At 40.3% G+C, this 13,475-nt stretch overlaps 1 non-coding gene across 1 annotated transcript; it reads right to left on the reverse strand.

Annotated features, from left to right (window-relative positions):
• Window positions 1-12,160: 12,160 nt before the first annotated feature.
• Window positions 12,161-12,277, reverse strand: LOC149862375 (small nucleolar RNA SNORA17). The gene has a single exon (XR_016443390.1). It is a non-coding gene; the product is annotated as a small nucleolar RNA SNORA17 (small nucleolar RNA).
• Between the last annotated feature and the right edge of the window lie 1,198 nt (window positions 12,278-13,475).

The raw sequence follows: 13,475 nt of genomic DNA on the forward strand, positions 1-13,475 counted from the left end.
GCGATGGCTCTGCAGTTCAAATTCCACTTAACCAGTTTTCAAATGTACGGTGTGGTGTGTGTGACCTGCTGTTTTCATGTTGTTCTAATTTTCTACCCAAAATATTATGTAGTACCTCGTCAGATGCTTTACAATTAGCAGAGTATTTTATGTCAGCACTGTTTCCTTTCTCAAACTGGTAAATGCATCACAAGAAAAAAAAATAATATCCAGTTACTTTAACTTATATTTTTATAAAGCAACATTAATTGGTATCAATTATACCACTTTCTTTTAGTGTTTTATTACTTGAATCCTGTATCAGTCATCACATTATTTTGCCAGGAGCACTGTCAGGATGATGTGTCTGTAATTGCTCTGGTCATTGTGTTTATCCTTTTTTAAATATGATCACAAAAGAAGTTGTCTTCTATGTCCCCTGGAATTTCCTGAGTTTTATATGATTTAATAAAACATTAACCATACAGAGAGATCCTAAGCCAGCTTTTTAAAATCACTTTCATGCAAGCTACCTGGACCTGCAGATTCTCTTAAATCATATTTACTTCCATATTACTGGTTCCCTTATGATTCAGTAAGCAAGAAGAGCACCGAAAGCTTTGTCCTGGGAAGATACTGAATTCATTGGACCCTTGGTGAGTGCCCAAAGAACTCTACATTGGAGTCGGGGTCCAGCTACATGGATCCAGGGAGAGGGCTGGGGCCTGCAATGTGCAATGAAAGTTACCCCAGACAAAAAACATGTTCATTTTTAGGCCTATGCAGTCAGTCAATCAAGTCCGTGTTGTAGGCACACCAATACAGTTCAACCCTTTACAACTATCTCTGTCGATTACTTCCTATCTATTTAGTGATGAGGATTAGACAAACAGTTTATTTGGATTTCAAAAATAAAACTGAAGCTTGTGTATTATTTTGCATTTCAGAATCTCCTTATTTTCTCAAGAGATCTTTTAATTGCCTCTTGAAGGACACAGATACTGGTGTTTAGTCTTCTTGCTCAGTTTCCCTCTCCTTCCCCTTGCTATTTTCACACGCAATTGAACAGAGTTATAGCAAAATGAAATTTATTATGCCTGAGACACTGTGGGTAATCAGCATAATGCAGTGTCTGCTAATCCCTGGTTACCCAATTCATTTTTTACTGTTTACTCGGCTTTTGGTCTACATTGTTTGGAGCTCAGAATATGGATTTTCTTCATTGAGAACAGCCATCCAACTGGAAAATGTATGAAACACTTTGCATACCATATGCAGAATATAGTGGCACAGCTCTTGATAAGGGGGCAATCAATCAAGGGGCCCTAATTCTCAAGGCTCTCACCACTCTTGCTGATTTCTTGCGGTATTCTATGTAATAAAGGAGCATATGTGTGGTATTGCATAGACACATCCAGAAATACCTTTGTGATGGCAGCAATTATTTATATTACAGTCATGTCTGCAGACTCCTGCTAAGTTCTGGGCCACCTTTGTGCTGCGTGTTGTGCATACAGAGTAAGAGGCAGCTCCAGCCCCAAAACCTCAGTCCTGCAAAGACTCGCACCTTCCTACAGTCTGAGTCCCCCAGACTTACGCACCTTCTCGGCCCGTCTTAAAACGGATAATCCGAATCAATACCATAAGATGCTTAGAAACTGCCTTGAAGCAATTAGGAAATGGGTCATTTGGCACTTTGAAAAATGGTGCTGTTATTATTTAACATAGACATTGCAGTAGTCTAGCAAGTTATGGTCTCCATGGGCTAGACACTGTCAAATAGTCAGTGCCTGGCCCTAAAAGACAAGATCATCAGGTAGATGAGACAAGGCATCAGGCCCTCTTCGAAGATTATATTAGAGTGCCCGTAACATAGGCATGCACAGTTGAAAATCCCTGTGGGAATGCCACAACACATGTTAACTCTGCATTAGCTTCCAAAGGTAGAGCCGCAAGTGCAACATAAGACAGCAAACAAAATTCAGCACGTGTGCTCCAATTTTCTCATGTCAAGGCATCTGCTGTCATTTGAGCTAGGAAACATCTAGCCCAAATTATTGTTGATTTGTACCAGACAGGGTATCAAGTAATATAAACAACCCATTCAGTCATCTGAAAAATCTACACCAAATTAAAACCGGCTTTTCTCCTGTCCTCTTACACACATCTGACTGCAGCAGCTGACAGAGAGCGCTGGGTACTACGTGACCGGGTGGGGAGGGGGAGGTGGGAGGAAATATGACATTATTTTTAGGAGACAAATAACAAATTACATTGAAATATTTTATAAAACATATCTTCTTGGAAGTACTCAGCCTCATACTTTTTAATAAGATATTTTCATCTGGTTTCGTTTCACCTTTACATGGCATGTCACTGTTTTGAATGATGCTCTGCTTCATAGCCTGGATTTCTCCCGTATATAGAAATGCCTAATTCCAGCATGAAGAACAAAGGGACAAACGGGATTCCCTTCGCTACCTTCTAAAGCAGTGGTGGATCTCTGCTACTTCTAATGAAACACCAGGTCATGGTTTCCTTTCTAAAACCTTGGATTGAAATCAGGATTTTCACAAGGACTTACGGAAGCTAGGCACTGCAAATTCATTGGCTTTCAATGAAATTTGGTTGCCTACCTCCAGGTTTATAAAAGATACTGCATTAACAAGTCAAGAACCTCCTCCTATCACAGTTCACCCATTTCCAGTATGGGTGAAATGCAGTCCTTCATAACAGAGATAGTAAGTTTAAGTTGATTGATGTTTGTGCAATGTTTTGCTACTACAGTAATAAGAGACCATAGACATGCCTAGAGGTAAGTTGTGTTCCACACTCTGTAGATAGGATAGCCTCACGTGCCTTTACAATACTATTTAGCCTTCCAGAAGGAGCACAAATAAAATTAAGCAGACATGTTCAAATGTGCCCATTATTTTCATAAGTAACAACACACAGATTATTGCAACAGAAACATATACTGAGAGACACACTTTGGAAATGAAATATTAGTTGCATATTTGGGGGGAAATAAATAACTTTCAGAACTCCATTCAGGCTGAATTCCCTATGAGCTAAATTGGATCTTGTCAGTGCAAGAGATAAAAATCGACCAGTCCCATATCTTTAATCTATGATTTAATAAGCCCATTTTCCCCCTAGGGATAAGCAGGCCTGATTATATTTTAGCAGTTTGTGGGGAATTTTTTTTTTCAGTTCATAACATCTTCCGTTCTTTATTGAACCAAAAGAGAAATAATTCAATGTAGTTTAATGACCTTGCCATCTACGGAGGCATAACTCTGACAAACAGGATGCAGCCTGTATCTAAATAGTTTGCCAGGCCTTGAGTTATCTAGTACTGACATTATTGCAATATTTGGTTTCATTCATCAACAATGTAAGAAAAGCTTGCTTTTTTTTCCCCTGCAAAAGCAGAAAACTTATAAGATAGAATCAGCAAATTAGTGGCAACTGAATTCAATGGAGAGCAAGGGCCAGGAATTCCTGCTAAAACTGCCAGTGCAATTCTGAGTTTAAAACATGCATCTTCTAACTGGTCAGACTATTTATGTTGAAAACATGCTAACTGGTAAAAGTAATTGGTTCACAAACTTGTTAATTTTGACAAAGATCCATTACAAAAAATACAAAACAGAGACTGCAGATAAACAAAGTTAAAACAGGTGGCAGCACCCAGCTCCTCTCATCCAGCAGGCAGATAGGGGACTCATCCACACCCCCCAGAGGGCTGTGAGGGCTGTGCCAAGAGTTCAGGGAGGAGGCCTCTGGCACAGCCCCCGCACCCCCCCTGGGGGTGCTGGCAGGCCCCCCGATCTGCCTGCCCACGAGGTGCTGCTAACCGACCAGGGGCCAGCGGCAGCACCGATCTTCCCGGTGCTGGGTGTGGGCTGTGCCCAGAACTGGTCTGTCATCCGGTATGCAGATCAGGTGCTGGCCCCTGCAGCCCTCCCGGGGCCCCCAATCTGTCTGCTAGATGACAGGAGGCGGGTGATGCTGGCTGGGACTGGCACTGAAGCCAGTAAGTCTGGCTGCGAAACTCAAAACGTTTCAAAACTTTTGAAATGTTTCATGCTCTCTTGTTTTGTTTTGAAGCTGTTTCAAAGTTTCATTTCAAGTTCGCTGTTTCGAGCTCAAAACGCATCGAAACAGCTTCGAAACGAAACGGCAGGTGAAGTTTCGCACAGCCCTAATATACAAGTTCTCTTCTATATGCATTCTCTTTCTATAGATACATCTATATATATCTATCTATATCTATATATATAAAATGTATAATAATTTTATTAAATTAATTTAAAACAAAATATCTTCTTTTTTATGAGAACAAAGTATTTCAATTGATCTCAAAGCATTTTTTTCAAATTTAATTTTGTTCAAAATTTTGAAATGGTGTTATTGTTGTTCCATTTTAGAGTGGACAAAAGTTCCTTGGAAACAGAAAATGTAGGTCCCATCCAGCTCTAACCTTACAAAGGCAGATAAGGAAATTAGAAGGATTCAGGAAAGACCCACAATAATGACTTTTTAAAAATCTTAATTTCAGTGACAGACTGGAGGAGCCAAGTTTTTATCTTACTAAAGTGAAGTTTTTAGAGTGACTTGACCAAAACCTGTGATTAACAGAGAAAAGACACCTGGCAACCAACGCTCCTTTTTTTCTAAGAAGGGCATAACAAAGCCCAACACGTGGAAGTTAAAATTTCACAAAGTTAAAATGGAAAAATGGGGTCTTTGCAGTAAGCGATACAGACAGTTAATTACTGAAATATCTTGCTGTGGGATGTGTTGGATCCTCTATCATGTGAAGCTTTCAAATCGTGATTTGATATCATTTTTGACAAACCTAGTGCTAAATCCACCACAAGTTATTTCCCCAGGAATCCCCAGGGAAAGCAGCCCTCTTTAGCCTACATTTATACAGTGCATAGCACAATGAGATCCTAGGCCATAAGTGATGCTCCTCAATACTACTACAGTACAAATTATATATCATCAAATGATTAAGCCTCAGAAAGCACGGTGAGATTTACGGGGTGCAGGCTGTCGCCATGTTGGTCTAAGGACACAGGCAGACAAGGTTCTTTGAGTGAATCTGATATGTCTTATTAGACCAACTTAAATAGTTGGAAAAACATTTTTTTAAAAGCAAGGTTTCGGGTTTAAAAACCGTTTGTCAGGCTGAGGAAGTTTCAGCAGTTGGTGTGTGGTCTTCCTGGATGGAATGAAGAGTAAAGAAGTTATTTTCATAGCTGTAATGCATCCAAGAAAGCCCTACTTACTTTCATCTCTGAATCATACAGCAAACACTTTAAAATCATGACAGGCTTAATTTCTCAGAAGCACTCTTTTTTTTTCTGTCACTATTGTACTGCTGATAAACAAATTCCTCCAGCAATTTTACCTGCATGCTATATTCATTGCTTCCTCTCTTAAGTTTCCACATGTCCTATGATTTAGCAAAACTCAGATCCCACTATGAAGCCAAGAGGAGTTGAGGTGCTAAATCCCTTCCTGGATAAGAACACTTGCTGCATTTCAGTGGTGGTTCAGAAGTACTTTCCCTACATTTTGTCCACTCATTTAATAACAACACACAACGAATCCAGAAAAAAGCTTTTGCATAAAAGTAAAATCCTGTGTCAGTGTGTGAGCTTTAAAGCTGTTAAAATATACAATATGCAACACAGTTAAATACACATCTGACTTCAGCTCATTTGAGTGCAGATCATCTATTAGTTAGAATGCAGCAAAAGTATTAACTGAAATACTTTTAATTTAATTCAGTCAATTGTACTTTGTGGCCCAGAGAAGTGATTTATGTATACATACAGATCAATGCCAAGCAATGCTGAATACTGTTTCCGTTCTGAGCTGCAGCTAAACCTCAGGCAAGGCTCGTAAGAGTGAAACAGCACAGCCTCACACCCCCAATCCCCACCCCACTAAGAAAGCAGGCAATTTTCCCCATTTACTTGTCAATTAATCCACACTACTCATATATTCAATTGTACCATCCTATTGCTGTTTGTTTTATTTTAGCCTTCCTTATTATATTTTATTCCATACCCACTCATTTTTCCATTACCTTAATATGACTCTGCTTCCCTTTCCACAATGGGTCCTTTAGGTTTTGTAGTCATACTTTCACACATACATGCATACTTAGGCATGGAATAAAAATACTTTCTACTACCCAGAACGTTGAACTTGGCTGAGCCCATTGAAACTAATGGGAGGTCTTTCCCTTGACTTCTGTGGATTTCAGATTCAGGAGACTTTCCGAGTTGATAAAGATGAGGATGTGAGGATGCCTTCCGGCTTGGGCAGCACGCAGTAAGGTTTTGTTATCATTTTCTAACTGATGTTATTTTAATTACATTTCGGTTCAGCCTACTGGACTGTCCTTTTACACCTTCTCTTGCATTATGAAAATTTCTCTACATGTTAAATAAACTATTTCTGTCAAAAAAGGAAAACTAGGTCAAGTTTCCTATGGCTCCTGGAGAACGGATTTCTTAGAAAAACTCTTGTCATTTTTGACAAATAAAATCCCTTTGCTTTGCAGTGTAATCCTACTGTAGTCCTAGCAATCAAAAAACTAATAGGACCTTCAAAGATTGTATCTGAACTGGAATTACTTCTTTGTAGCCTATGAACATTTTTCATATTAAAGCAGCGATGTCCATTTCCAATAAACTGCTTGTCATTTTTAAGTGACTTTTAAGTCTTTCTATCTTGCAAAAATACAATTGCATTTAGTCCTGATACTTTAGCATGCAGAGAAAGCAATAGAGCAGTTATTAAAAGTTCCATTTCATTAAAAAACAAACCCTAGATTCAAGCCTGAAGCTAAGCAACTGGCAAGCTGATGGATATATTCCTAATTCCCCTCTAGCTGTAGAATTAGAATTTCTGGGTTTCCAGCTAGTCATATGGATTTGGATAGAGGCTTAGATGCCCCTAAGACAGATAAGGGAAGAATGAATGGACATGTAGATATGGGCCAGTGGATGGATTAGTGGCGTGATAAAAAAAAAAGATACAAAAACACTTGTTTTTACAACAGTAACATAATAAAAATCACTTTACAAGAGAAAGGGTAAGGATGTGAAAGATCAGCAGTTATAGAAGAATATTTCACAGCAGGAGAGAGGATTCTGGGTTTGGATAACGATTTAGATTGTGCAGCAGGGTATGCAAGGGATATCAAAGACTGTGACTACCAAAAAACAGCAATTCCAAGTGAACCCCACTCCTTTCCCTCTCAGGCTTTCATTTTCCCAGCAAATACATGCTTAGCAGAAACTTTCTGTTGAAAAAAAAAAAAAAAAACAATTTTCCATGGAGAAACTTTTGGGTGGAACATTTTTGGGCCAGCCCTATTAATTACATCATTGAACCTGATGATGAGACATTTGGAGAGGTTAAGTCAGCTGAAAACTATATATTAAATTTGCCAGTTCCTTTAAAAACCAACAAAACAATTACACACCGCTGACTACTTCTATGCATGGAGACACCATAGACAAGGTGAGACAGAATTAAAAAAAAAGATTGAGAGAGTTACACACTCACCCAATCGCATGAAATTTGCAGGCAATGGGATTTGTTTGAATTTCACAGAGCAATTTTTGGGGGAATAACAATGTCTCTCCCACTGATCATGGTGCCCTGTGACCAGTGGGGTCCCTCAAGGCTCTGTCCTGGGACCCATACTGTTCAACATCTTCATTAATGATGTGGACATTGGAGTCAGGAGTGGACTGGCCAAGTTTGCCGATGACACCAAACTTTGGGGCAAAGCATCCACGCCAGAAGATAGGCGGGTGATCCAGGCTGACCTGGACAAGCTCAGCAAATGGGCAGACGAGAACCTGATGGTGTTTAACACCGATAAATGCAAGGTTCTCCACCTTGGGAGAAAAAACCTGCAGCACCCTTATAGGCTCGGCAGTGCTACGTTGGTTAGCACTACAGAAGAAAAAGACTTGGGGGTCATCATTGACCACAAGATGAACATGAGCCTCCAATGCGATGCTGCGGCTAGTAAAGCGACCAAAATGCTGGCTTGCATCCATAGATGCTTCTCAAGCAAATCCCGGGACGTCATTCTCCCCTTGTACTCGGCCTTGGTGAGGCCGCAGCTGGAGTACTGCATCCAGTTTTGGGCTCCACAATTCAAAAAGGATGTGGAGAAGCTTGAGAGAGTCCAGAGGAGAGCCACGCGCATGATCAGAGGTCAGGAAAACAGATCTTACGATAACAGGCTGAGAGCCACGGGACTCTTTAGCCTGGAAAAGCGCAGGCTCAGGGGTGATCTGATGGCCACCTATAAGTTTCTCAGGGGTGACCACCAGGATCTGGGGGAACGTTTGTTCACCAGAGCGCCCCAAGGGATGACGAGGTCGAACGGTCACAAACTCCTGCAAGACCGTTTCAGGCTGGTCATAAGGAAGAATTTCTTTACTGTCCGAGCCCCCAAGGTCTGGAACAGTCTGCCAGCGGAGGTGGTTCAAGCACCTACATTGAACACCTTCAAGAGTAAATTGGATGCTTATCTTGCTGGGATCCTATGACCGCAGCTGACTTCCTGCCCTTTGGGCAGGGGGCTGGACTCGATCTCCCGAGGTCCCTTCCAGCCCTAATGTCTATGAAATCTATGAAATATGAAATCTGAGAAATGTAGACTCCCAGAAGGCTGCACTGGAGCCTATCCATTGTTTATCTATATGGGCTCCATGCAGAACGTACTTATACCTTAATACCACAAGAGGAAGCTGAAGCAGGAAGAGAGAGTGTGGTTTGCTCAAGGTTACATGGAAAGTCTGCAGAAGTGCAAGCTCCTCTTAAATACAAAGTTTGGGATCCTAATGGACTACATATCTCACAGTACTGTCCTCTATCTGAGCCGCATCCACCTGTGGCCTAAAGCCCAGCAGCTGTTTGATGCTGCCCAGCAATTAAGCACAGGAACATGGAAAAGATGATGTGCCTGGAAAAGAATATTTCTATGTTCTGCTTTAAAAAAAAAAAAATCTTACATACTGATCTATTCAGTTGTACTGAGAACATGGAATAGTCTCATCTGTTTTATGTATTAAAAATTCATCTAAGTAGGGTTTTTTCTGTAGTAGAAAATGACAAATTAGATTCTGACCACATTTACCTTGGTGTAAAGGTGCAGACACTCCAACGAAGCCACATGAGTTATTTCCAGATTTACGCCAGCCTGCTGGAGATTAAATTAAAGGTTGTATGACAGAAGCTAAATGCACACTGGCATCTAAAGCATAAAGGGAAACCTTGATAAGCGTTCGGTCCATGTTTCTGTATAACTATTGGATCTGTTATTGCTTTTCATGTGATTAGGCAATGAAATCAAAAAACCGAATAAGAAAACGCCTGCAATCCTGGCTACCCCGATGCTCAATTTATGACTGACTTTTCCCTTCAACTCCTGGGGAAGCTATGATCCCATGGTTCAATACACTGCCAGGTTACAAAGAGCAGGCTCCCAGGTGAGACAGTATGAAGGCTAAATTAGAAATAGTGTCCTGATAGGATACTGCAGTGCAGATCTGACAGTAATTGAAAACTGTGGGGCTCCCAGATATTAAAGGTTGGGGATTTTCTATATCTTTGTACTATTCACGTGTGGGAAAAAGAAAAGCTATCTGTGCTTTCAAATGAAACCTGTGGGCTTTTACAACGGAGTGCATCCAACCAGGACAGCAAAATTCACCAGTGGATCATCGGGGTCCTTCCCAGGAGTGAAAATTCATAATGAAATATTTAATTACAGTGTGGAGGAGGTGATTTTACTAAAATGAGCTGGGTTACATGATTAATGTTTTCTGATGCAGAGAACACCACGGATAACTTTTTTTTTTTTAAAAACCAAGGATTGCTACACTGACCACCTGCAATGCTGACATTTCTTTTTATTACAGACACAAATGGTAAAAATAAGGTTAGCTGTTCTTATATAAGCTGTTCCAGGAGAGAGCCAAAATATCTTTTATGCAGAAGTTCTTGACTCAGGGAACAGTGCCAAACCCCTGATCCTAACAGGTAGTGTGCTACTTGCAGGTGCCTGGCACATAGCCAGATGATAGATAAAATCTTGGTCCTAACTGAAGTTTGTGGGAACTTTGGAAACAACCTCCAGTCCAAGAACATACAAGCCTGTGAATCAGAGATTTTATCTTGTGGTTAAGGTACTGAGCTGGGAAAAAGGAAAAACTTACAATCAGTTTCTACTTCTGCAGCAGACTCTGGGTGACCTTAGGCAAGTCACTGATCCCAGTGCCTCAGTTCTGCATCTATGAACTGGGGATAAATCTTCCTCTTATCCATCTCCTATCTTGGATTAGGCAGTGTGTGTGTCCTTCACCATGTCTGCACTGTCGCACAAACTATAGCACAATGGTGCTCTTAACTGAGATAGGGCTTCCAGGCATTAATACAATATGCATAATCAGATACTCAGGGCATAGATACCATGGTAATAAGCACAGTATAGGCAAATTAGACAAATTAGAAGAGATAAAAGTGAAATGATTTCAGGAACACATTCCAATTAAAACTGGATGAATTTGCTCTGAATGTTATTGGGCATTTTTTTTTTTTAAACTAGGCTGATGGAGACATATCTGAAAAAAATATTTGGCTACTTTGTTATTCTCTGCATTAGGAATAAAGGGTGGGATTTTTCAAGGCATTTAAGTGAGTTAAGAGCACAAACCCTGGTGATACCCAATGGATTTTTTATTCTGGAATCGCTTTGGAGATGGGGTACCTGGCTGAAACCCACAGTATCTCTATATTTATGTTGGTATATCAAAACTGACTTTCAGCTATGTAACTTGAGCACTGATGGAATCAAACCTGTGACAGTACGAGCAGCACAACTGCTCGAGAAGCTGGATACATTTTTAGGTAGTCTACCCACCCTGAGCTCTCTGCTGCTATAACCAGATGGGTAGTTAAAAGCTAGCTTGGGTCATAAACTGAAGTCACTACCGGTCCACTGGGTTATCAACCAAGACCATCCACGCATCTCACCAGAAGCTTGCAACTCATTTGAGAGACTGAACACTACACCAGCCTGGCCTATAGTCATCCTGGCCAGCCGCTACCATAAGCCTATCTATTTGTAATTACAACCAGTCCCTACTTCACTAATGTTATTTTTGGAGTGACAAATTTACAATTTTTCTCACATGACCTCACCACAGTTATTTTGACTCACAGCACTAGTTGAGAACAAAACAAAGGGTTATTTTAGTGCTAGTTAATTTTTGGTACTACATATGAGTGCAGAGATAATTTTATCAATAATCCATTTTCTTTCATTCTCTGCAATACAACATGATGCACATTCAGAACACAGTTCAAATACAATGTAATGGGGTTTGAATTATTAGATTCTGTAACTGAACTTACTGTGTAAATCGACAACATTTCATTTCTCTAAAAAGGCTGGCAATAGCATTTTAAAATTTGAGATGAGCTAGCTAAATTATTGATCAGATTTACATATGCATATGTGGATTTAACATTTACTTTGATATTAAGAATCAAGGAACTAATTCATTTTCTTCTTTATATATTTTTTTCATTTTTGCTAGTTAAGCTGAATGAAAAACTTTGCAAACTAATTTATGACAGTTACTGAATATATATTTTAACTGTTTTACATAACACAAGAGAGCTGTTTTATGATGATCCTGGTCAAATAAGATGATTAAACTCAATATTTCATATTCCCAGCTAATACTTCAATGCACACAGAGCTTTAGATGCAATGTAGCAAAAAGGGTAATATTTATTATACCTGTATCTACTGATTGACTGAAGGCTAGATCTCCATCTGTGGTATTTTAGCATAGCTCTTTACTTAAATAACTCTATATCACTTTATGCTGCTGTTACTCATATGATCCAAGTCACCCTTCATCTTCAGTTTATTTATCTCCACAAGAAACTGTGAGGTAGGAGATTATTGTTAGCTCTATTTGACACAGGGCTGACAGAGACAGTGTTAGGGCTGTTCTGCATTTCAGTTCCTTGCTGGCATAACTATTATGGGAGCAGACAGAAGTTACATTTATTGCAAAATCAGCCTCTTGAAGGAACTATGCAGTTGTACCCTAACAGAAGTGCACAGCTGCAGAGCACTTTAAAAGTGCAAACCCCAGACACAGCTCCCCTCCCCTCCCTGCCCCCCACTCCCATACTGAAGGCAGCACCAGAGCTGGAGGAATGGGGGAAGGGAGAGTGGCTGCGGACATGCAGCCCAGTCCAAAGTGGAGCTCGATCCCTCAACCCGCCAGACCCAACAGCAAATGTCTGTTGGGTTGGGGGGAGGGGGGATGCTGTAACTCATGGTACTTCCTGCAAAGCACCATGACTTACAGAAGGGAGCTGCATGTCTGTCAGCACCCTATACTGATCAAGGGCATGGACAGACTGATCTCTACTTGCAGAAGCCTCTACTAGAGACATACTAGATAGGTCTACAGTACAGTGTAGTCAAAACGTTACTGAACTAGCTTTAAGGAAGAGGCCAGGTAAATTACCTTCAAGAGTAAATTGGATGCTTATCTTATTGGGATCCTATGACCCCAGCTGACTTCCTGCCCTTTGGGCAGGGGGCTGAACTTGATGATCTCCCGAGGTCCCTTCCAGCCCTGTTGTCTATGAAATTCTATGAAATTAGCCCAGGCAGAACTCTATGCACCTACTGCTTGGCAATTTCTGGTGCTCAAGTTGGTCCTCTTGTCGCTATCACTCACTGCTACTGTAGTGTATCCAGTTAGTGTAGCAGAATATACTTCCACAGCAATGCAATTTACATCACTCAGAGTGATTTTACTCCAGTATTATAAGATACAGCTTTGCAATCATTGCTGCGTCCACACCAAGCAAGATTTGACAGCACAGTGTACCAATATTACCACGTAGGCGAAGTCCTTCTAATGTAGCTGTGATCTAAGTAGCTGGCTCAAAGTTACAGGAGGGAATTGAACCCAGGTTTCTAGATTTTAGAAACTTCTACCCATGAACCATATTTCTTCCATATTTACAGTCCCTATTTTGAGAGAGTTAAAATGGCAAATAGGCCATTTGTTAGACTTCTCACTAGGAACTACCATCCACTCAGTGACAGAAAAGAAAACAAAATTAGATCCTAAAAAATCAAAAACTTAACTAACATGATGTCATTCCAAAATCTAGTGGTTAAATGGTAGGAAAATATTAAATGATAGAACATAAGAGCTAACATTTACTGGGTCAGACCATGAGCTCACAATGACTCCCAGATCTATTCCCTGCATTGTAATAGCTAATATAGCACCCTCACAGTCTGGGGTTTAAGTTTGCATTATTTCTGACCATGTTAAGCAATTTACACTTATCTACACTGAATTTCTTCTGCCATTTAGTTGCCCATTCACTCAATAGTGACCAAT

This window comes from Crocodylus siamensis, chromosome 6 (assembly GCF_052110815.1).
Source record: "Crocodylus siamensis isolate JL-2025a chromosome 6, ASM5211081v1, whole genome shotgun sequence".
Classification (NCBI taxonomy): Eukaryota; Metazoa; Chordata; order Crocodylia; family Crocodylidae; genus Crocodylus; species Crocodylus siamensis.